This window comes from Manis pentadactyla, chromosome 5 (assembly GCF_030020395.1).
Source record: "Manis pentadactyla isolate mManPen7 chromosome 5, mManPen7.hap1, whole genome shotgun sequence".
In the NCBI taxonomy this organism is placed as follows: Eukaryota; Metazoa; Chordata; class Mammalia; order Pholidota; family Manidae; genus Manis; species Manis pentadactyla.
Window position 1 is genome coordinate 35,316,683 of NC_080023.1, and position 25,611 is coordinate 35,342,293.

At 41.4% G+C, this 25,611-nt stretch overlaps 1 long non-coding RNA gene across 2 annotated transcripts in view; it reads left to right on the forward strand.

The window, feature by feature from the left end:
• The window catches only part of LOC118922563 (uncharacterized), a 59,360-nt gene extending 37,093 nt beyond the window's left edge, over positions 1-22,267 (forward strand). For both annotated transcript variants that reach the window (XR_008998067.1, XR_005028812.2), the window contains exons 2-3: positions 15,067-15,195; positions 22,032-22,267. This is a non-coding gene — a long non-coding RNA (uncharacterized LOC118922563). The remainder of the gene's footprint in view (positions 1-15,066; positions 15,196-22,031) is intronic.
• Positions 22,268-25,611: the final 3,344 nt, after the last annotated feature.

The window sequence follows — 25,611 nt, forward strand, 5'->3', positions numbered from 1 at the left end:
TTAAATTTTTTATGAAAAGCACATGCTCCCACTCACCACCACTATTTCATGAATTCATGCAAGGCAAGTCACAACACAACATAGCAGGTGGTAGTTTCCTTTATATTTTCATGATACTTCAGTATTCCTCCTAGTTAGCATGTGGCTAGACCACCTTAGAGTGAGTTACTTGTGACAGATAGCTAATGTCAAATGATAGATGTTGATCTGTTTAACTTGTGTTTTAATCCATCTGTCACAGTATTCTAATGGGGAAGAAAGCTTTGAGTGGGGATTATGGTAGTGTGGAAGTAGATCCCATGTATTGAACGAATAAATGATGCCTTTCTTCCCCAAGTAAATTTAATGAATATACCTTGTGCAGCCCTTGGCAATGTTGACCATTCTGTCCTTTTTGAACTTTTCTTCTCCTTTGGCTGTCCTGACACCATCCTCTGGACCCCATCCTACCTGTCTAACATTCCTTCTATGTCTCTTTCCCCTATCCTCATTCTTTAAATATTCGTTAAATATTGGCGTTTTCCATTTCTACTTTGGTGCTCTTTCCATCTGCATCGTCCTTCTCCCTACCATTTTCACTTCTGTTTATTTATGGGGAGTTCCTAAACCTGTCTCCTGCCTGAGACTTTGAACTCCTGGCTCATTTACCCAGTTGTCTGTTTGTACCTGGAGGCTCCATGAGCATGTCAAACTCAGCGTGTCTAAGATTGAACTCATGATATTTTCCCCAATTAATTAGCTTTGTCAAGTTTTCCCTAAATTGACTTAAGACACTGCCATCCAGAGCTCATGAAACAGGATAATCATCCTACATTCCTCTCTCTCCCTCCCCTCCCCCCATCCAGTAGGTCACTGTTGGTTCTCCCTTCTATATGTCCTTTAATTCTCACCCCTGACCTTGCCTCAGTCTCTGAACTCATGCCTGCACCCTGCTGGCTCTATGCCCAATGCGCTGTAAGCATGCATACATGCATGGCGGCTGTTCCTATTAGTTGCTTCAACCTCTTGTTACCACTCACTTAGGCTGTTGCAGTTGTCTCTGTTCTGCTTGTAATCTTGTCTCCGTCAAATCTATCCCTTAACTCCTTTTAATCATTATTAATTTTTCTCATAGCACTCGTCTTAACATCTCACTGCTTAAAAACCCTTCAGTAGTTCCCTGCTGTCCAGTGGTTAAGTTGCTCAGCTCAGCACATCAGGTCCTCTAGAATCTGGCTCCTGGCTAAAATTGAATCCGTCTTTGGCTGCTTCCCCATTGAGCCCTGTGCTCCAGACAGAACAAATGCCTGTAGTTCCCTGAACTCACCACACTGTTGCATGAATTTATGGCTTTGCACACACTCCTCCCCATGTATGAAATGTGTTCTTACCTCCTTTTCCTCCAACTGCAGTTCATCCTTTGAGACCTCACCAGCTGACTTCTCTTACTTATTGCCTTCCTTTGCCTCTGGTTTTCCAGGATGGTCATCATCCCCTTATTTGTGCTGCTATAACTTGTACATTATCAGAGGTTTCCAAATTCATAAGACAGGAACTACTGACAACATCTTAGATGGAAGTTTTCCCAGCATTGAAAATAAAATAAAATTGGGAGGTTCAATCCCCAGTGGAAATCCTGTCATAGTAGCATTTTTTTCCAGATTGCTTTGTAATTATTTTTTAAAATATGTGCCTCCTGACTAATGTGGAACATGGAAAAGGCCTGGGTCAGAGTCTTCTTTGTCTGTGCAGTACCTGGAATGGCACCTGCTAATAAGTATTTATTAAGCTCCATCTGTGTGCCAAGCACTGCTCTAGGGGCTGTGAAATCATAAAGAACAAAAATTCCTGCCCTCCCTGAGGGAAATCTGCCCATTGCCCATCATTTTCCTCCCCAAAGGCTGATGTTTTTCACTGAGTTTTCTGTGATTAGTGATATAAAGGGGGAAAAATCATTCAGAGAGAAAATATGAACTGTCAGATGAGAATGAAATTATAAGTAGTAAGAGGAGAATTAAATTAAGAGCAGTAAGCATCATGGATTTATAAAAACAAGTCATGTCAGACAAACTTAATTGCTTTTCCTGATAGAATTACCAAATTAGGGCTGGCGGGGTACAATAGCTTGAGGTTAGCTGAGCCCTTTGAAATAGTATCTATGGAAATTATACAAAATGAATTCAGATTGGCTTTGATGTGAGTCTGGTTCACTACCTTGACGGCTGATTGTAGAGGAGGAAAACTGAGGCAACACAAACAATATGGCACCAAGTTTAAACTGCCCAGCAGGGAGCATGGGTTATTTATTTGGATGTGTTTGTTGTGATTGTTATAGGGGTTAAAGTATGATTTTGTGGTATTTACAAGACATTGAAAGAAAATCACATTTTGTGGGGCACCATTGCATGGAGCACAGAAATGAGTTGGTTCTGTATTATCATTGTAATGGTCTGGCCCTTGGAGTGATAATACCCAGTATTTTGCATAGTGCTTAAACCCTTGCTACTCAAAGTGTGGTCCGCAGAATGCAGGCGCCTGGGGAGATGGCAGGATCTGGGAGCTTGTTAGAAACATAGAATTGCAGTTCCTACCATGGTGAATCTAAATGAATTTTAACAAAACCCCCAGGTGATAATCATGTGCACATTAAAGTCTGAGAAGCACAGCCAGGTGTATTTCATATTGTTTTATGTGACATGAATTTTAGACCTTTCTCAGAGGTGCATGACATTGTGTTGGTCTAATTAATAAACCAGGATTAAGTCCTAGTCTCAGTAAGTCCACTATTTACCCTTTTTGCTTTCCGTAAAATCAAGCATGTGAGGTTGATGAAACTGCATCTTTGGGGAAGTTAGTAGGCCATACTGTTTTCCTTTCTAAAGAGGAACTAACCACCTGCACCTCCTCGCAGCGTTTTTATGTGCCACACATGTAATGTACATCATCTATTTGTATCCTTTCACATCACTGAGAAATATATTACTATTCCCATTTTGCAGATGTGGACACTGACATTTGGAATCTTTATGTAACTGACCTGAATTCATATTTTAGTAAATGGCAGAGCCAGGATTTAAATCTGACTCCCAAAGCCTTTGTATTTCATATCTATATTTGACAAGAGTTATATCATAGCTAGATGTGACAGGGATTTCAGAACCTAGCACTGAGAGGGGGATTCCATTAAATATTTAGTGGGCATCTAATATTGTAGGAACCACTAAAAGTATTAGTTAGGGAATAAATAAGCCACGGGTCCTCCCTTTGTGAAGTTTATAATCCAGTGGAGATGGGAAAGTGTGCATGTGTGTGTGTGTTTTGAAGTGGGGAGAATGGGGGGGGTATTGCTTCCAAACTTGTGTCATATGTTGGGATAATGCAGATATTAAGGATGATGGAAAATTGTTTTACTTATAGGTTAACTGGATGACTGGTAAACATGAGGTATGGGAACAGATTAGAATATGTATATGCTATGAGCTGTTAAGGACAAACTTTTAGTCAATCATTTTGCCTTTTTAGAATTTCTTCTAACCTTGTAAAAGAACATTATTGGGCCCTTAGAGAATTCTGTTATTCAGTATATACTGGTGAGAACTTTGGAAAGGTGATGAAGGAGATTAAAATGCCACCTGTTTTGTCACTGACCTTGGCCTAGTTCTAGGACCCACTGCCTTTAGGCATTTGAGATTGAGCTAAAAGAAAAATGTTTGTCTTCAATGTGAGTCTGGTCTCCAGAAACTGCTGGGTGACAAGCAATCCAGAGTCCAAGAGTCCTTAGCAGGGAAATGGAACATTGAGAGATGTGGGACCAAGCATTGCCAGAGACTTTTCCCCTAGTGGGCTCTCCAGCCCTCAGATTTCAACTTAAGTGCTTTTTCTTCAGAAAAGCCTCTCTGATTCCACAGGCCGGGTGAGAGGAGGGGTCTGCCAGTGGTCCTGCACAGCTTCTCCTTTTCCTTCAAAGTCCTTACCAGATTGTAACAGCTTTTATATCCATCCTTCCCCCTAGATCTCAGCTCCGTGAGGATGGAGCATATGTCTCTTGGCATCAGTATTGTTTCCCAGGACCAAGTAGAATACAAGGCATAGAGTTGGTGTTAAATCAAGGACTCAGTAGTTTTATTAAAATTTGGAAATCTGATATTTTTAGAAATCCTTTTTACTTAAAAAAAAAACTGGTTCAGTAAATACCCCTTTTTATTATTTTGTGCTAAAATACAGATAGTATAAGATTTATCATCCTTGCCATTTTAAGTGTACAGCTCAGTGGTATTAAGTAATTCACACCATGTGCTACATCACCACTATCCACCCACAGTCTCTTCATTTTGTGAAACTGAAACCCTGTACCTATTAAACACAACACCCCATTTTTTCCTCTTCCCAGCTCCTGGTAACCACCATTGTACTTTCTGCCTCTCTGAATTTGATTACTCTAGGTACCTCATACAAGTACACTCATACAGTATTTATCCTTTGAAGACCTTTTTCACTTTTATCTTTCTGAGTTAGCAAGAGACACAAACTGTGTGGTAGTGGAGCAAATCTTTTTTCATCTAAATTAAAGAGAAACATGCTTTTTCTTGGCCTGCTTATATTGATTGGGTCAGAGAATAATAGAAAAGGAAGAGATGTGGACAGATCATTTTCTTCAGGCTCTGACTTTTAAGCCTCAAGTATAAGATTTGTTGTCAGACTAAAACTCCAGTGGTGTGGGTATGGTGAACCAAGTATTTCCTGCTCATCTGGCAATCTATTGAATGTGGAAATCTAAGGCAATATAAGTAAGACAGTATTTTCTCCAACCTTACTTATTTCCACATCTCACCCACACTTCCAACACAGCATTAGAGAGAAAGCACAGAATCAATCTAAGAAATGCAAATGAGAAATAAAAAAGAATGAATGTGGCAGAGATCTGTGGGTGCTCATTTAATACCTGAATCATCGACTGGAATATACTTTTCTCCCCTCCCCAACCCCTCCCCAAATCTTGATGGCTTAGAGATGAAAGAGAGGGCTTGCAAGGAGTTAGATTTACATACACAACCTTTCTTGACAGGCTAGTAAATTGACAGCAAATAGCCAGTGAAGATGAGACTTTTGAGACCCATGTTTAGATCAGATCTCTGTACTTCTCAAACCAGCTGCCTGTGGTACGGGAAGGACGAGGGAGCAGTGTTTGGTGGTGGCTCAGCTCCATGGGCTGGGGCTGGAAATAGGAGTCTTCCTTGGGGCTTTGAGCATTGTCAGATTCTGGGAGCACACAGCCAAGAGCTGAATAAGACACCAAAGTCCAGTAAGCCAGTTTAGGAGGTCTGAAGGGGTATGAAATGTGAAGGGGTCAGAGATCGTTACCAGAACCAAGAACCTGAAGGAGCAGTTAAAGCGTAAGTGGCTGAGGTCTGGGGCAGCAGCCAGGGCAGGGTGTTTTCCATGACCATGGTCCATGATGAGGATAATCTAGGCAAGTTTAAAGGGCTAGTATAAGTACAGATACAATATTGCCTGAGTTACTAGACAGGTCACACTGATTGTACTCTGTAGGCTTGTGCAGGGTTTCACGTTGCTCTCTGCTTTCCTTAAAGCCCACCTCCTCTACGTCTTAGACATTAGCTGAAGTTATGTGGCTGGCCTCATATCCCTGTTGCAGACCAGCCATCTGGATGCCAAACAATCTACTGGTGTTAATAGTGGGAGCTTCTAGCAAGCTAAGTTCTCTACCTCCAATGGTTCTGCCTGGAATTGGAAATGTGCATCCACTTTGAGAGGCCTGCAGGTGTCTCAGAAACTTGGGGTCTTACACAAAACTATTTCCATGTCTTTAACACGCATTGAGCTTTTACTTGTGCAGAGGTGATAATGGGCCTCCATTTATTCTTTCAACTTCCTTTGACTATTGAAACAAGTAGTTATAGAGTTTGCAGAGGATCTTTGCAGCCCATGTGCAAGTAAAAATACCTATATCGTGGATAATAATATAATATATATGTCTTGCCAATAGGTTTCAGCCCCAGACAAGTTCACTATGGATTCAATGTGACCAAAGAAATGAAAGTAGAAAGTGAAAAGGTTTTACCCAACTTTATTTCTGCAGTGGCAGGTCAATCACTAGAATCCCATCCACTCAGAGTGAGTCTGTGTACAGCAAGCTGGTCTCTGCCTCTGGGTCTCTCTACCCCTGCAGCCATCTCAGTCTTTGTCCTCAGTGCTGCCATCACTCCAGTCTCGTCTCTGCTCTCCTGCAGCCTTGCAGCCCTGCCATCGTGTTGCCCAGAGCACTGCGCGGAGCTCTTTATATAGAGTCAGTAATGACATACTGCCCATAGTGAGCTAGCCAACCAGGGTCAGGTAAGAATCCTGGCCACAGGAACCTTCACTTCACCCACAATATACAAATTATATAATATAAGTATATATTCTATCATATATATATATATATATACATATATATATATATATATATATAATCCATGATAAGATGACTTAAGAGATCAGTGGATGAATTTGTCTTAGCTTTTGTAACTTGAGGTGCTACTGCCAGACCAAGTGATGCTTTTCTTCTTGGATCATATGGTACATGCATCAGTCTGACTAACATTAAAAATATTTCTCTTAGCAGGATGTGGTAGAGTTGTTTTCTTTTTAATTCAAAATAACACCACTCCTTGAACTGGGAACAAACAATTCACTTGCAGCTCTGCTCTGCATTTATTTGTAATTTTCACATAAATCAACTTATATGAAAATGTATTCGTAATTTGAGCTTTCTCTATAGCGATAAAATGTTTCTGCTTCTGTGGTAGAAAATAGCTTATTATGCAAACAACATTGCCAGTCTTACATTATGCATGGGATTTACCTGGAGAACATCACAAATGCTTCAAAAGAAAAAAAGAAAGGCCAGGGGAGGGGGGAAGGTGCTTCATTTACTGCACCGTTTACCTAAAATAATTAGCTACAAATGAGCTAATACCTGTATTTAGCAACTTTTTAATATTGCTTTGGCTGATTCAGTGAAACAGTGGAGGAAAAAGAAAAAAATAGAAGGGCAGACTCCTGACAAATGGTGCCTTTCAGGATGTCAGCCCAGTGAAAAATGAGATCTGGTGGTTTCAAACTTAGGCCAGTGGTGATGAGTAATTAATGGTCAACTCATTTGAACTTGTGTGCTTGATCTAATTTGGGATATTGAGAGTTCACACTGATTTGCCTTTAAAAAGAATGTCACTGTCAAATAAGAGGATTGTGTAAGATTGATATGGAGAGCTCTGATTGGATGTACAGCACATTTTATATTTAGAGAGGTAGCAGCAGACAGAGTCATTCCTAACTGTGTGCACAGTGGGGCCACCATATTTGGAGGGAGAGTTCGTGTCCTTACTACATAGAATTCAAGCATATGATATAAACAGTCTATGGTATTTATTTCTTCAATCATATAACAAATATGAATGTCTTTTCACTGTGTTCTGTCCAGTGGATGAAACAATAATACAGTGTGGCTTCTACTCTTATGTTCCCTCCGTGTAGTTGAGGAGGGGAGTGGGCAGGCAAAGAACAAGTAGCAATAATAATAATACAGTTGCAGTAATAGTGATAAATGCTATGAAGGAAGCATACAAGGAACATGATTTAAGGAGTTATGGGGTGATCCATCACCTTTAAGATATAGAATCTAATCTTTGGTAAATGAGTTAACCTCCATAGACTTCTCTTTATAAATCATTAAGGAATACATGTATGGGAATTAGCATTACTTTACATAGTTATGTACAGCCCTACACAGCTGCGCCTTGTGAATCCACCATCTTGAATCACTGTTAGTGGTCCATTGGCCCCACCTGGCTGATCCCATGGCAAAGGCTCAAACACCAAGATCTTTCTGTGGTTGTGGCTTCCCAGCAGTTCATAACTCCTCTTGGCAAGGCCTCTAATTGCTCTCTTGGGGTATCTGTTCTCCAAAGGGTGACTTTCATATGTTGGTTTTGCTATGGGATTTCTGCTTGTCTTTGTTTAGGTCTGGATTTCAGGCTCCTCCCAGAGAGGTAAGTTGGCACGATCCACTCCTGGAATCAGAAGTGTTCCATTCCCAGCATTGTCCCTCAGTGGTTGCTTGACTTTAGTGAACTAGTATACTTTACTGAACATCTACTCCTTGTCATGTTCAAAAGTTGTAGAACAGTAATACCCTCTCTAATAATATCTAACAATACCTTTCTATATTATTATAAAGTAAAATGATAATTCCTATGTTATTTAAATAATTTCAAGCCATAGGAAAAAAAATGGACTGTTCCTTAGTTCATTTTACAAAGCAAATGTAATTTGATAGTGATACATTGATTTCACTTGTAAATATGGACGAAAAAGTCTAATGAAAATATTAGTTTATGGAATCTAGCCCTATGCAGGGCTAGGGTTTATTTCTAATATCAGAAAATCTACATTATAGTTCTTCAAATCAATGAACTATAAGAGGAGGAATATTATGGTATTAAATAGATACTATAATATAATCTTATAAAGCTAAAAAGCCATTCTTGACAAAAGTATAGGCAAGATAGGAATACAGTTGAAAATGCAGGAGTTTGGGGTGCTGACTCCCTCACATCCCTGTATAACATGTGACTCTCCAGAATAGCCTGTTGTTGATTTTATGGTAGTAAATGATAACATAGACTAGTATCTACATGTATTTTATGCTTTTATGTTATACCTTTTCCTAACTTTTTTTTTTCTAGGTTATGTGGTTTGTCTGGGAGTTACTTCAAGTTGTTGCAAAACCCCAAAACATTTCCAACATATTTATTGAAAACAATGTCTGTAAGTGGCCCCATGCAGTTCAAACACATGTTGTTCAAGGGTCAACTGTATCATGAAATTTACTTAAACATGAAAGACTATCAAATTCTTTTAGCAAATATAATAAGCTGTCCAATGATAAGGTTATTTTGTTTAAAATCAATAATGAAGTAGGGATTCCCCTCTATGGCACATTACTTACATTGATTTGGAGTTACTAGCTAATGCAGTAAGATGAGAAAAGTAAATAATAGGTATAAATATCAGAAGAGATAAAATTACTGTATTTGGAGATGACATGACTAGATATTTAGCAAACTCACAATGACTAAAAAAATGCTAGATTTGATAAAAGCTTTTGATAAGGTATTTGGATATTTGCTAAATATACAAAATCTATAATTTTTTTTACCAGTGTCAGTCAACTAGAAATAGACTTTGAAAAAAAATCCCATTCATAATAGCAACAAAATTAAAAAATACATGAGAATAATCTTACAAGATTTGTAGCCCCCTAAAAAGACCCTAAAAAATCTTACTGAATAAATGGAGACATGTACAGTTATCTGTATGGAAGACTTAAAACTATAGTTTTCAGTTCTTTCAAAATCAATAAATATATATTTGCAATTTTATTCAAAATATTAATGAGATTTTCTTTGAATCAAATAAAGTTCAAATGGAAGAACAGGTATCCTAAAATAGTCAAGAAAATTATGCAAAAGAATAATGACATACTTTATTAGAGATTAAGATAAACTTTAAAGCCACTGTAATCAAAATTGTTTGGTATTGGCATCAAATCAGATAAATAGATAAGTGAAACAAATAGATAAGTGAAACAAAGTAGAAACTCCAGAAAAAGATCCAACTGTCTATGAGACCTTAGCATGTATCAAATGTGGCATTGCAACCTATTAAAAGGGTGGTTTGTTAAGTAAATGGTGCCAGCAAAATTGGCAACACAAGTGAAAGAAACAAAATTTATAATCCCTACCTTGTCATATAAAAAAAAAAAGCACAGATGGATTAAAGAAAGTAATATGTCAATATCTATTAAAATGAATAACGTACTTAAGCTCTGACCTTGCAGAACGAGTGGGATTCTAGCCAATAGAAATAAAGCACCAGCATGTAAGGATATGTGTACTAATATTTATTACAACATTGCCTTATTGGCAAACAAACAAGAAAACCAGAAACAACCTCACTCTCCATCAACAGAACAATTGAATAAGAAAATCCATGCATTGGAATTTTATGGAGTCATTTAAAAGAAAGAATCCCACCTCTTTACGTCCATAATGTAATTAAAGCTAGAAAAGCAAGCTGCAGAATTCTGTGAAGAGCATGATCCAGTTTTGTATCTATACTTGCTATACATAGAAAAAGGTTTAAAAGTGTACAGCTGGCTGTTAATGTGTTTTTTGGGGGAGGGAAGAGGGTAAGAATGGAGGGGTTGAAGAGGGAGATGGGAATTTTTTCTTTATACGTTGTTTGATTCTATCACTTGTTACAATGAGCCACATGTTCTTTTCAAAATAAAAAGAATCTTTAAAAATGTTAAAATGACCAAATGAGATAGTGGACACAAGGTGCTTTGTCTGATTGGCATTATTTTTGCCTCTGCCTAATTTTCTTTTTTTTTGCCCAAGAATAGAAAATCAGCTTATTGAGAATGGGCCAGTTCTCCTCTAATTAGACAATGTTTTTCCAAGTACATAAAGTAAGCCTTCCCAAAGAGCCTAAAAGCCCAGCTCCTCAAATCCCAAGTACTTCCTGTCAGATTCAAATTACCAGTGTTCCAAAAAAGCCAGACAGTAAGAACAATTTATAAAATTAGATGAAAAAGCCCTTTGGTTCTGAACTGATGTGGGGTCAGCCTCCAAAAGGAAGAGGCCCAGTCTCGTGACTGTCTTTAGGGACCCTGTCTCACAGCTGGCAATGCTAGGCTCTGATTTTACGTCTAACTTAGCATCTGGTGTTCCTTCCACTGCCTCACACTGCACGTCAGTACGGGCAGCAGGCACTTAACCTGTTCCTAATGGAAATGTTTTTCTTCCACCAATTTAGAAGACTTTTGAGGATTTTACAGGCTGTTGTATTGAACCACAAACATCGTACAGCTCTGAAAATGTTCTGCTGTTTTGAACTCTGGTTTTCGAAATACTCCAATCAGAAATTTTCATGGGCATGACACCTAAAGTGAAACAGATACCAGCTTCTGCCTGTCTCTTTTTACATTTTACTGCCATCCCAGCACAGGTTAGAGGCGGTTTGCAGTCCAGTGAGAAGTGAGCGCTGCTTGATCTAACGCCGTAGTCCCTAGGTGTCTGACATAGGGCAAGTGATTTAGGAGAGGCGAGATGGCCGAATGGACAAATCACATGCTCGAGAATCAGCATAGTAGCCCAGGCCTTTGTGTGTCTGTGTTTGCAAGGATTAGAATTGCCTTGGTAATGATCACAAGCACTTTCTGATGTTTGCAGCCTGGGAACACATGCCAACCATTGACTGACTGGCTGAGCTGGATAAGTGTCCCAGAGGATGGGTCGCTGGCAGCTGCTCTTGGTGTATCTTCAAGCATAGTTACTTGTCAGAAAAGAAATAAAATTGGAGCAAGAGACCAGCTTGGCTTCATTCCTTTGGTAGTGAAAAGAGGTGGTGACTTATCTGTCTGTATCCTGATGCTAAGAGTAACTCAGATGGAAATTTCAAATTAAATAAGAGAGTCTAAAGACAATGCGTTATGAGCTCAGTGCTCAATGAACAAATAAAAATGATTTCAGCCAAGGTAGTTAATTTTCCTCTGGGGATGAGTTTATATTTTTCCTCTTTAAGCATCCTTGGAATTCAGTCTTGAGGGTCTAATATTGACATTTACAAGATGACTTATACTATACAGCGATGAGAATGAGTAACTGTAAGTACACACAGCATTGTGAACAAATCTCACAAACATGATGCTAAGCACAAGGAGCCAGACACAAAAGAGTACCCTCTACGATTCTGTTTATATAAAGTTCAAAAACAGGCAGAATGCCTCAGTGATATTAGAAGTCAGGAAAGTGGCTGCCCTGAGGGCAGGAATGACTGGAAGGAGCAGAGGGAGTTTCTGGTTGCGCCCGGTTTCTTAATCCAGGTGCCGAGTACATAAGTGTGTTCACTTTTTGAAAATTTCATTCACCTGTAAGGGTAGTTTTCTTATGTATATGTCAATAAAATGAAAAAGAAATCAATTTTGTGTGCCTTTCTTACCTGCCCTCCTTTTAATTGGCTTGTTTAGTCTCCTTGGTAGATGGCAGCCATTCTTTCTCCTCCATCCCACTCCCATCCTATGGGTAAATCTTTTATAAGGGTTACAGTCGATGAGCATTAAACCGTTTTGAGTCCTTGGATATTAGAAGGAGTCCATTTATTATAGTCTTTTCCACCTGCTATTTTCCTGAGGGGGCGGCCTAATAGGGAGAACAGGCGTAGACAGCTTGAAATAAGTTCTAGGCATGATGAAAATAAGGCCCATCAACCTCACACAGTGAAGGGTGCCGTGACTGTAGGTAGAAAAGCAATTTTTACCCTGTTCTCGAATATGCTCAGGGCCTGATCGTCTCGCTAAGATATTAATGTCTGTCCTGGATAGTTTGTTCATTTATTCAGTCTAGAGGCAGGGAATTGATTGGGAAACCTCTGGAGATCTTTTCAGGTCTTTTTATTTCAGATAATTAAGCTGAACAGGAATGATATTCATGAGTGGCGAAGCTGTAGAACCTTTCAAGCATGGTTAGATGAGGAGACTCCTGCATCCTGGGGTTGGGCGCGGTCGCCAGCAGGGATCTCACAGGAATGAGTGAAGGTGGAGCTTCAGTCTTGTTGGCTGCTAGGTCAGGACGTCTTGCCTGTGGTCCAGCATCGTCTCTCCGGCTCCTGCCTCACACCTTCCTCCTGGTCCACCCATGCCTCCCAGGGCTGCCCTCACCTTCGGTTTGTTTGCAAGCCTGTTCTCTCTCCCCCTACTTCTGCTGTGATCTCCTGGTGCCAGCTTCATGCACTGACACATCTTCTGTCCCTGTATTACATTCCCAGGCATTCTGTTGAGCTGCTGCTGTCTGTGAGGGATGCCTGTCCACCCTTTGGCACTTTCCTAACATCCTCACCTCTTTCCTCCAAAAGGGCTCCACTCAGCTTACTTTAGGATGTTTTCTCACTGTACTGTCCATTCCTTGTCTGTCAGTGGCCCTTAGCTGACACTAAACAGGCAAAAAGAAGGAGGAGGAGGGGAATTTTTGATAAAAGGTACTAGTCTGTCTCTAGACTGCTTCTGTTCAAATTTTACTTCCTTATAGAAACGTCCTTTAACCTCCCTTTCTAAAGTGACCCCATCATTTTCTATTATTACTCTCTCTTATTTTCAGCATTACTACTGAAATTACCATGTTTGCCGTTTAATGGCCCTATGACTGTGATTTCTGCAAAAGAGACCCTTCCCTACCTTGTTTGCTGTGACATCCTAATGTGAAGAGGATTTGGTGCTGTGGTAGGACTCACCTAATGTTTTTTGAATGAGTGAATGAAAGAATGAGTCTTTAAAAACGCACTTAAACTTGAAGAAAGTTTGAGTGACTTCACTCAGAGTACAGGATATGAAAATTAAATTGGCCTCAGTTAGTGAGAGAAAATCTTCGTGGTTTTGTCTTACAAAACCCAACTGACCAAACTCTAGAATACCCACTTGGGTTAGGTACACGATGAAGACTTTCTAGGGACATTGTAGCTCACTGGCCTCTGATGGAGATGTTGCTTCCATAGTCCAGTGCCTCTCTGGTTCCTGACTCTGGGGAGGAATGTAGCTTTTAGTTACAGAGTTGGGAAGGCATGCAAGGTTAATTCTGAGTTAAGCTTTAGGATTTGACTCCCCAGGGAGACCTAGAAATGGCTAAGCTCTCACATTAATATGTAACCAAAATTTAAACTCATATTTCAGCAACAAGGAATAGTAAATAATGCATCGCTTCATGAAGATTTGCTTAGTTTATTTACTTACATTATTTATGGGTTGTGTCGGGAACCAACTTGGCCTGCTTTGCTTTGTTCACAGTAACGTTCCATAAATATAACAGCGATAAAACAGCATTGATTCAGAAGTGAGCTCATAGCTGTGCACAACATCAAACATAAAAGATGTGTTGCAATGATAAATACTAAATCTTTAAAATATCTTTAAAATATTATTGCTTTTTACTGCCATTACTTATGCAGTGTGCATTTCAGCTTTTCATATTCAGTATTGTACTTTTTACGTGTGAGTTATATCCTGAAACTTTTGGCACAGTCTGTACAAAACAGGCATTTTAAAGTTTTGAGGGAGTGGCAGAATTTGATTCTGGTTTAGGAGACCATCCTAAGTTGTCCAGGGACATCTCAGGAAGAGAACAAAAAGCAATAAAATATATTGGCTCTTTTTTTCTTTCCTGTGAGTTTGAAGTTTAAGCAATTCAGGCAAAAGAGTGAGGGCTTAACAAACATATTTCATTCTTCCTGTGGTAGGAAATGTCCTTGCTTTCCTATTGGGATGTCCTAGGTTTCTCTCAAGATTCTGGAGTCTCCTCATGGTCTTAAGTGGGGCTGATGTAGTCCAAGGTGGTGCTTTGCAGATAATGGGAGGTAGGTATGTAGTAGTGTTAACATCTGGACTGTGGAATCCAGTAGATCTGGGATCATTTTCTGGCTCTGTTGTTAATAAATTGTGTGTCTTTGGGCAAATGACAAGCATTTGAGCCCCGATTTTCTTGTCTGTAAAAGAGAGAGAATACCATATATCTCACAATGTTGTGAGTATCCAATCAGATAATGTTTATAGGATACAGTGCCTGACACAGACTGAGGGGCCACAAATGTTGCCTTAACCTTGTGAATAGGCTGATGAGGAGGTAAAGGTATCATGGCTGTGTAACCAGAATAGAACTTGCAAATTACCTGGCATTTATAACAGAAAGGAATTACATGAAATGGTCATAATTATACATTGAAACCTCCCCTTAACACTATTGGCATAAAGCATGTCTGTCTTGGACCCTTCTCAAGGAAATGTTTAAAAACTAGTATAACAAAGAGGCCTGTCATAAAGTGGATTTATGCACATTGATTTTCATGGCAAAGGCCTGGAGGACAGTGTGAATATATTTTAAAAACTCAATCTGTGAGATAGCTGAGTCTGAGTGTTGGATAATTTTTTTGAATTTTTCATGCCCTTATGAAGGCAGAATTATGTTTTTAATACAGCAATAGATGGAAGTGGAGATGGAGAAGATGGAGGGACAGAAAGTGAGGAGGGCTGACAGTGGCCTCCAAGTGGAACCAGGCAAAGCTGCCCCTGGTCTGTGGGCCCCTGCTTTCTCCCCTGCACATAGGGTAGGTCTGTCACTGACTCGCTTCTGGGAGGGCACTCGCTCGACAGTTTGATCCCCATGTGAGGTGACCTAAATTACAGCCTTAGTATGCTGAGACGTGGGGGATTTGTCACAAAATTATTTTCAATCTCTTATGGCATCTTGAAGACTTATTTAATCCTTTCTCAAAGACTGAAGAATACATAAGAATTATGGTATTTTGTTGGGAGTACAGTATCTTTTTTTTTCCTTCTTATTTTACCTTTTAATTTTAAAGGTTTCAACCTACTGAAAAGTTGCAAGAGTGAGACAATGAATTGCCATATATCCTCACCTAGGCTGACCTATTGTTTTGCCACACTTGCATCTTCTATGCATAGATACATGATATATAATGTAGTTTGTTTATTAATTTTTTTTACTGAGCCCTAGAGAGCAAATTGCAGAGATCATGACAATATCAGTGAATATTTCCTAAGAACATTAAATTGCATGAGCATCATGAATTTATCAAATCTAGGAAATTTCACTTTGAAACAAGCCTATTAACTAATATACAGAACATACTCAGATATCACCAACTGTCCTGAAAATGTCCTTGCTAGCAACTGTTTTTCCCCACCCCAGGGTCCCTCATGGCATTGAGACGTCATGCTGCTTCAGGCGCCTTTAAGCTGCAAGCATGCCTTGGTCTTTCTTTGTGTTTCCTGACATTGACAGTCTTTAAGAGCACTGGCCCCTTATTTTAGAAAATGTCCCCCAATTTGGGTTTGTCTGTTTCCTTGTGACCTATTTCAATTTAGGTATTTTTGTTGGGAATACCACTGAAGTGATGTGCCTGCAGTGCTGCAGCGCAGGTGATACACAAGCCAGTTTGAAAGTTTTCATTCACATTAAAATATATCTTTGATATTTTTACTTCTTCTTTGTGAAAATGAAGACTCCGGAACTTTCCTTTTTTCAAAAAGTCTCTTTGAAAATCTTACTACTTGAAACATTAGTGCCACAAGGTGACCATTTCTTGGAAAAATGGCAGTTGATTCATCTTTCTAGTCTTTATCACTGGATAGAATGGTGATGATGCCTTTGAATGTTTAAATATCTCAGGGACTTCTCTAAGATGTCTTATTATCAGGAGAATTCAGTTGTGTTGAAAGTTTGGATGCTAATTAATCACAATTCCCCTTCTACAGATTCTTAACCAATGAGAACACAAGGAGTGAAACGTTGAGCCACTTTATTACTTGTAAAGCTGGAGGGCATGGTAAGGCCCTGTGCCTCCTCCTTCAAAGTGGAATCATTGATACCTTCCCAATTCTGACTTAACCATTCTCAACCAACACTGGAAAGGTCGAGACTTGTCCAGGCCTGCCAGAAACAGGTCCAATTTGTCTGCGTAGCTAGTTGAGACAGGAAACACAGCTGTACATCTTGCTGAGCACATGCAGGTTTGAGAGGCACAATGCAACTGAGAAGCACTTGGCCAGAGCTGACCCTCGTGCCCTGGAATGCGCCTGGCTCCCTGGATAGGGTGGCCCTTGACTGCCTGGCTGTGTCCAGTCTCATCCTCTTTGGGGGAGGGGCCGGTGACAGCGGAGAGACAGGGCAGGGGCTCCCCTAACACGCTGCTGGAGGCTTGTCTGGTTTGGAGGGGCGCACGGTAGGGGGAGGAAAAGTGCCCCTTTGGCGACATTGCCCACATTTACTTCTTGGGTTGTGCCGAGTGGGGTGGAAAATTTGAAGCCTTCTTGCAAAGTGAAATTTCATCTTTTTAATTAATGCTGCAGATTACCAGAGATGTCAGCTTGGCTTGCCTTTTCAACTTTGGAAAATCCATCGATGAGAGAAACGTTTGTCAGCTCTGCCAACCGACTTGGACTGTTACTAAGACAATTTCTCCTGCACGGGTTTTTCTTTTTAAAACAAATAACACTTGCAAATAGTTAAAAGTTTTAAAGTTGCAAAATTTATAAAAACCTCCTTTTCACCTTTTCCCTCTGCTATCCAGTTGTCCTTCCCTGAGACACCAGGGAAGTTTCTTGTACTGTACTGTTTTTCAGATCTCTTCCCATGTGGCTGTGGCTGCAGCATTCATCTCTCAGACAAGTCATAATCATCTAAAGCTTCCTCCCCATTGCGTCCCTCCTGTCCATCTTGGTTCCATCCTTTTGATCATAAAGCTAGGTCCTGGAGAGGAGTCAGTAGTAGATGGGGGAAGATTCTAAGCATATGCATATGCGTATTTATGTGCCTGCATTTCAAAGTCAAATATAAATGGTTTAATACTTGCTAATTTAGTCAATAAAGCAATCACATATGTATTACTTACTTATCATGTGCCATGGATGACAGAAAGTGTACAAAGAAAGGTCCCTGAATTCAGAAAGCTTCAGAGTTTAGTTGGGGAGGCGAAATTAATAAGCCATTTGAAAACAGTTTTGAAGCTGATTCGCCTCAATTGTGGGTACTGAGGTCATACAGAGGGGGAAAGATTAGTGTGAACTGTGGGATGTGGGGAGAACTTCATGGAGGCAGGAGGACAATTTTGAAGGACAGGTAGTGCTCAGTGGGTGCTGGGAAGGGAGGGCGTCAGGAGTGTGACCCCTTAAGTCACATGGCCTCCTTGCTGCTCCTCTGGCAAGCCGGACTCACTCCTGATTGAGGGCCTCGTGTTGCCTCTGCTTGGAAGGTTATCCCCTAATCTGCTTAGCTCATTTCTCACCTACAAGTCACGGCTCTAACGTCACCTGCCCAGTGAGACCTACCTTGACGATCCTGTTTAAAACCAGAATCCACCTCCATGCTCTGAATACCCCTTATTCTCTTCTAATTTTTCCATAGCTCTTACCAGTTTCTAAGACACTTAATTTAAAAAATTATGTTAGTTGTTTATTTTCTTTTTCTCCATTAGAAGGTGAGCTCTGTAAGGGCAGACATTTTTGTCTGTTTTCTTTCCTGGTATAACCTCAGCCCCTAGACATTGGCCCATACTACATAATCAATAAATGTTTGGTTGAGTGAATAAATAAAGCCATCCCTTCCTTTCCCCCAGACAAATTGACCAGAGAGAGAGCCTCCATAAAAAAAATCAGGTCACACCAATGAACGCAAGACATCTCTGCATTTCTAAGGAAACAGCTATTGAAAGTATATGGTTCAGAGCTGGGGCTCTTTCTTATTTTCTGCAGAGCTGATGATACACAATTTGGAAATAGAAAATGAAAGAAACTAAGCATTGTTCTGTATATTAATGTGACACATGGATTCCACTGAAAGAACAGCACCTTGAAATTTATGAGCAGCTAGAAAATGGTGCCTCTTCATCTCTCCAGGTTTAGAGGGTACTGGCAAACTGCATTCCTCCCGTGGGCAGCCCGGGCAGCCCCTCTGCATCAAATTCCCCTCTGTGTGCTGAGGATACCCGCATTTATATCGCAGCCTGATGTGTTCACTTGCATGTCTTGTCTGCACTGGCCCCTCCCTCAGCAGTTGCTGCCATCTCTGTAAATGGCATCATCTCATACATGGCGGCTCAAACCCAAACCTCCTGGTCATCCTTCATTCCTCTTTCTTCCTCACATCTCCTTCACTGGCAAGTCCTGTGAGGTCCTCTTCTGAAATATATTCTATCCTGACATTGTTTGCTGTCATCACCACCACCACCCACTCCAAATCACCATCTTGTCCCCTCTGAACTGCTGCCGGAGACTCCAGCTGATCTTTCTGCTTCCTTCCTTGTCCCCAAAAGTCTATTCCAAAGACGGAAATCCCATCAGGCGACCTTACTGCTTAAGACCCTTTAGTGTGGGAGCATCGCCCTGACAATGGAGTGTAGACCCTTTGCCGTGGCCAGGGCCCCACCCGGCTGTCTCCCGCCTGCTTTGCCACCCCATCGTGGATCACACTCCTCCTTCGCTGCGCTGGCTTGGCTTGCCTTCCAGAGCATGGGGAGCTCCTTCCTGTCATGAATCTTTTGCCCTGGCTTTCCCTTTGTCTGGAAGGCTCTGTCCAAGCATTGCTGAGCCCAGCAAAAGCATTGTTCAGCAGTCAGGCTACCTGCTCAGAGTCAGCTGACTACCCTGAGTAATGCCCTCCCACCCCACATCTATCTCCTTGTACAATCATCTAGGCTTTATAAGCAAACCAGGAATCATTTTGATTATATGTCGGTTTCCCTGCATCAGTGTGGTCCCAGCAGTAAACATCCTCCTCTAATGGGATGGCTGAGGAGAGGTTAATGAAGGGACCATTTACAGAGATTTAGGTGGATAAAGGGAAGCCAACAAGGGAGACGGGTTCCTTGTGCAACAACAGGGAATCATTACCACCCCAAGGGCTGGTTAGGACGGGGGGTAGGGAGTGGCTGCTTGACTCTGGAGATATAGCTGTAGTTTACAGGGGAGGCCTCCGGCAGTACCATGGCCCAGCAGAGAGAGTGTCAGGGGAGCAAACACTCAGACCTCGCCCTCCTGCTTCCACCCAGTCTTCTGCTAGTGTTCTGCATTAGCCTAACCCATCCAGAAGCCAACTAACTGACATAATACCTGAAGGTCTGTCTCCAGCACAAAGAGTAGGCTTGGAAAGAGTGGAGAGAGGATCTGGCAGGGCAACAGCACAAGCCTCTACTAGAATGCAGGCTTCGTTGGAGGAGCACTGTCCCCAAAGTCTAGGAAGAGTTCCTGGCACACACAGGTGCCCAATACATATTTGCAGAGTGAATGAATGAATGTATGAATAAAAATTCTTTGTCTTTGGGTGATGTATCTCTTTAGTCCAATAATCACTGGCAATGAAATTGGAAGAGGAAGGAAGTAGTCATGCCATCAGTGCACACAGGTGGTCACTACAGGACTCACTCACTTTGCCCCCTCTGTGCCCTCCTGATGCTGTGCACTGCTGTGTGGCTGGGAGCCAGCCCTTGCCAACCCTTCTGCTAAAGCCTTGGTCAAGGTGCCACTGTAAATGTAACTGCTCAGACGTGGAGAAATATGCCTTGCACTGGGGTGTGGGAGAGGACTGATTTGTGATTGAAGCCAGTCTCTGAGAGGGGAGGCTGGGGTTTTTTTCCCAAAGGATGAGTTGAGGTTCATGAGGAGGAAGTGCAAAGGAGAGTCAGGCTCCCCGAGAAGGATTAACTTGTTACCTTCCAAATGTGGCCCTTGAAACCCCCTAGCCGTCTTTTATGCAATCTTTTCCCTTCAATTTGGAAGAGGGTATTAATGTTGAAACCATTTTCCTTAATGAAGATGTGTCAAGGATTTACTGCACATGTGCTTGTATGAAGGAATTGTGCATAATGTATGCAGATTTGTTATTAGGAATTCTCCTTTCTTGGTGTTTCCTAATATATTTAGTGAAAGACTTGTACTTTCTTTAAGGTCTAATGGGATTTTACTTGGCCAGGTCCAATGGAGCTTTGACTTGGGCAGAGGCCTAATTGGGCTTTGGGATAAGGACGGTTCATTGTGGGCCTCTCAGTTTTTGCCAATGGGAAAGGTTAGGGGGGAGAGTGAGAGAGCCAGATCCAGAGCAAGAACGTGGGAGATTGGGAGGAGAGGGAAAGGTAGATGGAACAACCTATTCAGGAAGGGGAGGTAAATTTTAATACCTTTTTTGTGCTATTTCACATATATTATTTCATTTATTCCTTATGACAATATTTTTATGTCAGCAGTATTATCTTCTTTCTGTAGATAGGTAAACAAGATTATTAGCCAAGCGATTAAATTGTCCAAAGCAACATAGCTAGGTAGTAGTGGAAATAGTCCTCTGCCTTTAGTCGTATACCTCTGAAATCTACATTCCCTCCACTTTAGAAAGAATGAGAATGAAAGGTTGCTGGGAACTCAGTTGTGACTTGATCCTGTTTTTCCTCTTTGCCTGGTGCTTTTCTGATGCAGTAGACTCTGCTCCAGATGAGCTTCTAGGCGGGAATGCAGGACTGATGGGGGCCACTGAGCCCAGAAAGAGTGGGAAGAGGGGAGTTGGTACATTTGTGTTTCATACTCTCTTTAATATGGGGAACATAAAATCTGTTTTTGGTTTAAGAAAAGTCTTTCTTAAGTCTCTTCTTTTAAAGAAGAAATAGTGAGTTAATGTGAAAAACATTTTCCTAACCTAATAATGTCAATAATGATTAGGAAGCAATATGGATAATACACTGGTGGGTAATCAAGAGTGAATATTGCATAAGTCAGTATAATCACCGTTTCTTGAATTTCAAGGAGAGAGGATCGAACTTGCTTAGAGAACAAGGAAATACTGGCTCAGAGGATTCTCCCATTGTATGCTACTTTTGCAGTCAGAGAACACTCTTTGTGGAAAGGAAATTTGGGGTTGGGGAAGGAGAAGAAAATGCCTAATGAGACTTTTCTTTACTACTGGGTAAAAATAAGAAATAAAACATGAAGGAATAATTATTGGGAGAACGATTTGTGCAGAAAGAAACATGAAGCCACCTCTCGCTGCATCTGGGCTGTGTCACGTCGAGGGTGTTTTTTCCTTCAGACTGACCCTGTCCACTGAGCATGAGGCAAGGCGAGCCAGCCCATGTATATAATGACACTCTTGTCTTATACTGGGTCACACTATCTTTGAGGTCCAGAGAAGATTCCACTGCCCTGGTAACAAACTAAATCAGCACTGTATGCTCCTTGTGGCAGACATCACTAATGCCCACTCATATGTCGAGGTCCCCTCCCCCACTCACACATATGGAAGACTGTTTTCCTGCCCCTGCATTAGTTGGGTGGAACAATTTAGATTAGTTCTAGCCAATAGACTAAGAATAAAAATGACATGAGCCCCTCTGGAGAAAGCATTTAAACACTGGTGTGTTATTTTCTATCTTTCTCCTAGCCTGGTGAACGAGGAAATACGTTGAGATGGAGAAACCCAAGACTGAAGCCTGGACTGGTGAGCCGCTACATGGCGGACAAGAGTCCTGAAGAGTGACCTGCAAAAACTAAGCTGTTACAGTGATGCCCGGAGGTTTTTGGTGATGCTTATTACCACAGCCTTACCTAGCCTATCCTTACATACTAGTGAGTGGATACATATACATGCACACAGAAGTCAAAAAGAATAAACAAAATAGGCAGTTGGCTCTGTTTCTAATTTTATCTTCTATTTCACACCAAAGAGAACGGGGTTTTCAGAAGTTACTCATCTCCTCAGCCTGTTGGCACCAACACCTGGGGTGCCTGTGACTTTGGCTCGTAGGGCATCTCCGGTACTTGCTTCTCAGCGGCCACTGCTCACACCCAGACTCCTTGTTCCAATTCCCCTTGCCCAGGTCGAGCAGTGCTCTCCCGCGCTTCTGATGTGTATTGCAATCATTCCATTTTGTTCTGAGGTTAGGACTAAAGGTCCTTGGGGTTCTTGTGTAAGGATCATCTTTAGGACAATATGAATTTTCTCTTGCCAATAATCTCCTCTCAGCAGAGACTAATTAAGAGTTGAAAGAACCTAGTGTTCTGTCTATACACTGGTCTGTGCTATGTTTGTGGGTATGAGGAGAGGTAGCAAGAGAAGGGAGACAGACCACCTTCCCTGCCACACTAAGAGACAAGAAAATGAGACTCATCTCCTAGGACTCTGGATGCCCAGTAAATGCTGATAATAATGACACCTGACTTTTCATTTATATGGTCTTTTTGCGTTTCTGCCCTAATCTGAATGTGGTGTCAAGGGAACTATTAATGGCTGCTATTGAGGAACATGTGACTTGGTATTTATATATTGCCTGCCTACTTCATAAAGTGCTAATGAATGTTTGCAAAGCTCTTTGAAATCTTCTGGTGAAAGGTGCAATGTTAAGTGAAAAATATTATTATTATTATTAGAAGGTAATAGACAGCTTTGAATGATCGGTCATAAGAATAACTGACATAGCATTAAAAGAAGCACCAGAAATCATCCAGACGGTTGCTGCTCCTCCAGCCCCATCAGCCTCCACATTACATATATTACACTGTTTCCCTGACACCCATTCTAATAACCGTATAATTCACACATTAAATCACCACCTCCAGGGAAAGGTTGAGCTCACTCATAGCTCTATTGATAGTGACACTGAGAGGGTATTAAATGTTGAAAGGTCTAAAATGGAAGAGAAGTGCTCTTAGATGGAGAGGCCAGATCTAGCCACTGAATGGCCACCACATTTAAAAGGATATGGGAAAGGAAGGAATCAGAAACACCTTGGAAATGGAGAGGAAACATTCAAATAGATGTGAGATCGGAAAGCCGTGAACACATAAAAGTCTAAAATGAGATAGCTGATACATAGCAATATTGTTTATTGTGTGCCTTCTCTGGTTTGAGAAATAGTGGCAGCACAAGCTGATTTTGGTTTCCTATTTCCTTTAAGTTGGAGTTGTTTAGTATATTGGTCTTCTGCATTAAATTCAGTCTCAGCCAGGTTTGACAAGTTGGGTCCAACTTACTTGCTAATTCTGGTTGAATGGCAGTAGCTGCCTGAAGTGCAATGTTGAGAAGAACTATGGGGGCACATCTGGACTCAGCAAGAAAGACTTCTGCGATCCATTCAGTGTGATCCATTAGCAATGTCTGCCTTGGGAGAGGAAGGAGGAAGAATGGTACATTTGTGGGCTAGACCTGAACAGGTGTGAGGATGGCTGAACAGGACAGCTTGGCCTTTGTTCAAGGTTGTTTTTATTCTGACTTATAACCAAAGTTATTAAAAACCAGTCTAGGGGCACTTGTTAATCATCTGTCTCTGGATGCCAGAGGAGCTTGTGTTCCTGGTCCCATGGTACTGTCATAATCAGTGTCACCCAGAGAGGAGCTCAGGCCCCTGTCTGGCACCCTGATTTTTCTGGCTACTGCCAGGGGACACCTTACATTGCCTGGCTCTAGTGGCCAGTGGGGCTGATGCTTGTGGGTCCCATAGGACTATAACCAATGGAAAAAGAGTTCTTAAACAGATACCACCCTCAGGGCACAGCACAAGGGTGTTTAGGAGCATGGCTTTCTGTAAAGGAGGCTCATTAGCTGATCATCATGTCTATAGCCTGAGGGGCAGGCTTCTGATTAGGCACACATCTTGGTGTTGACTGTAATCCTTTCTGGAGACCTTGAAGAGTGGACACTATCTTTGTGCTCACCCTCTGCTGCAATCCAGACTGTCATTGTCTTCTGGTGAGGAGCTTTATAACTGTGTGGTACCCTGGTTGTTGAGTCAGGGCCCTGGAATTTGTTGCTCCTGCCCAGAGGACATCACCTGATTGCCTGGCTCTGGTGGCCAAGGGGCTTGCATTTCTGGGCAGCACTGGACTGGTGGAAACTGGAGATACAGTTCTTGGTAGGCTACCACCTCCAGGAACAGTGCACACACAGTGGACTGGAGCACACCCCCCAGCCTTTCTGTGAAGGAGGCCTCTTTGCTCATCCTGGAGCTTTGGCTTGAGGGGCAGGCTTCAGGTTTCACACATAGTGGCCTACAAAGCTGCCCTCAGGAACATAGGCTGTGGAGTCATCTTGGCCCTCTCCCTTTGCCCTCCTCCAGCTCACCAGTATCACCAAGAAAAGAGTGTATACACTCATCTGGAGCCCTGATTTCTGTAATTGGCACTCAGGGGATACTTCTAGACTTCCTGGCTTTGGTGGCCAGAATTCTACCAAACATTCAAAGAAAAACTAATACCAATCCTTCTCAAACCCTTCCAAAAACATAAAAGAGGAGGGAACTCTTTCATACTCATTTTACAAGGCCAACATTACCTTGATTACAAAACCAGGCATGGATACCACACACAGAAAAGAAAATTACAGGCCAATATTCTGATGAACACAGATGCTGTGAATATTATTAAAGGGAACTCTTGCTGACATGGTGCCAGGGAGCCAGGAGAAGGAGTGCTCATGTCCCAACACATGTCAATTGCAGACCCCACCTGAAGGAAGAGAAGGCTCTTACTGGTGGATACTGTTTTAGCTGCTGCTTTACTACCAGGAAGGAAGGGTTTCTGCTTCCCCTGGCAACAGCCCAGCCAATGAGAGACTGTCATAACTCAGCCAGTGAGAAGCCAAGATACTTGGAACTCCCAGTTCCCTCCAATGGACTTACTGTTTATAACACCCCCCCCCCCCACCAATCCACTCTTTCCTCTATAAAAGCATTCCTCCCCTTCAATCTCTGGACTTACTTATGGTTTTGCCATAGCTTAATTGTCCTAAATTGTAATTCTCTTCTACTCTTGAATAAACCAATTTTTGCTTGTAAAATAATTTTTATTTTTAAAGTTAACAGTACAAAAAGTCCTCACAGAATATTAGCGAACCAAAATTCAACAATACATTAAAATGATTATACACCATGATCAAGAGGGATTTATTCTAGGGATGCAAAGATGGTTCAACATTCACAAATTAGTCAATGTGATGTACCCCATTAACAGAATGAAAGATAAAAGTC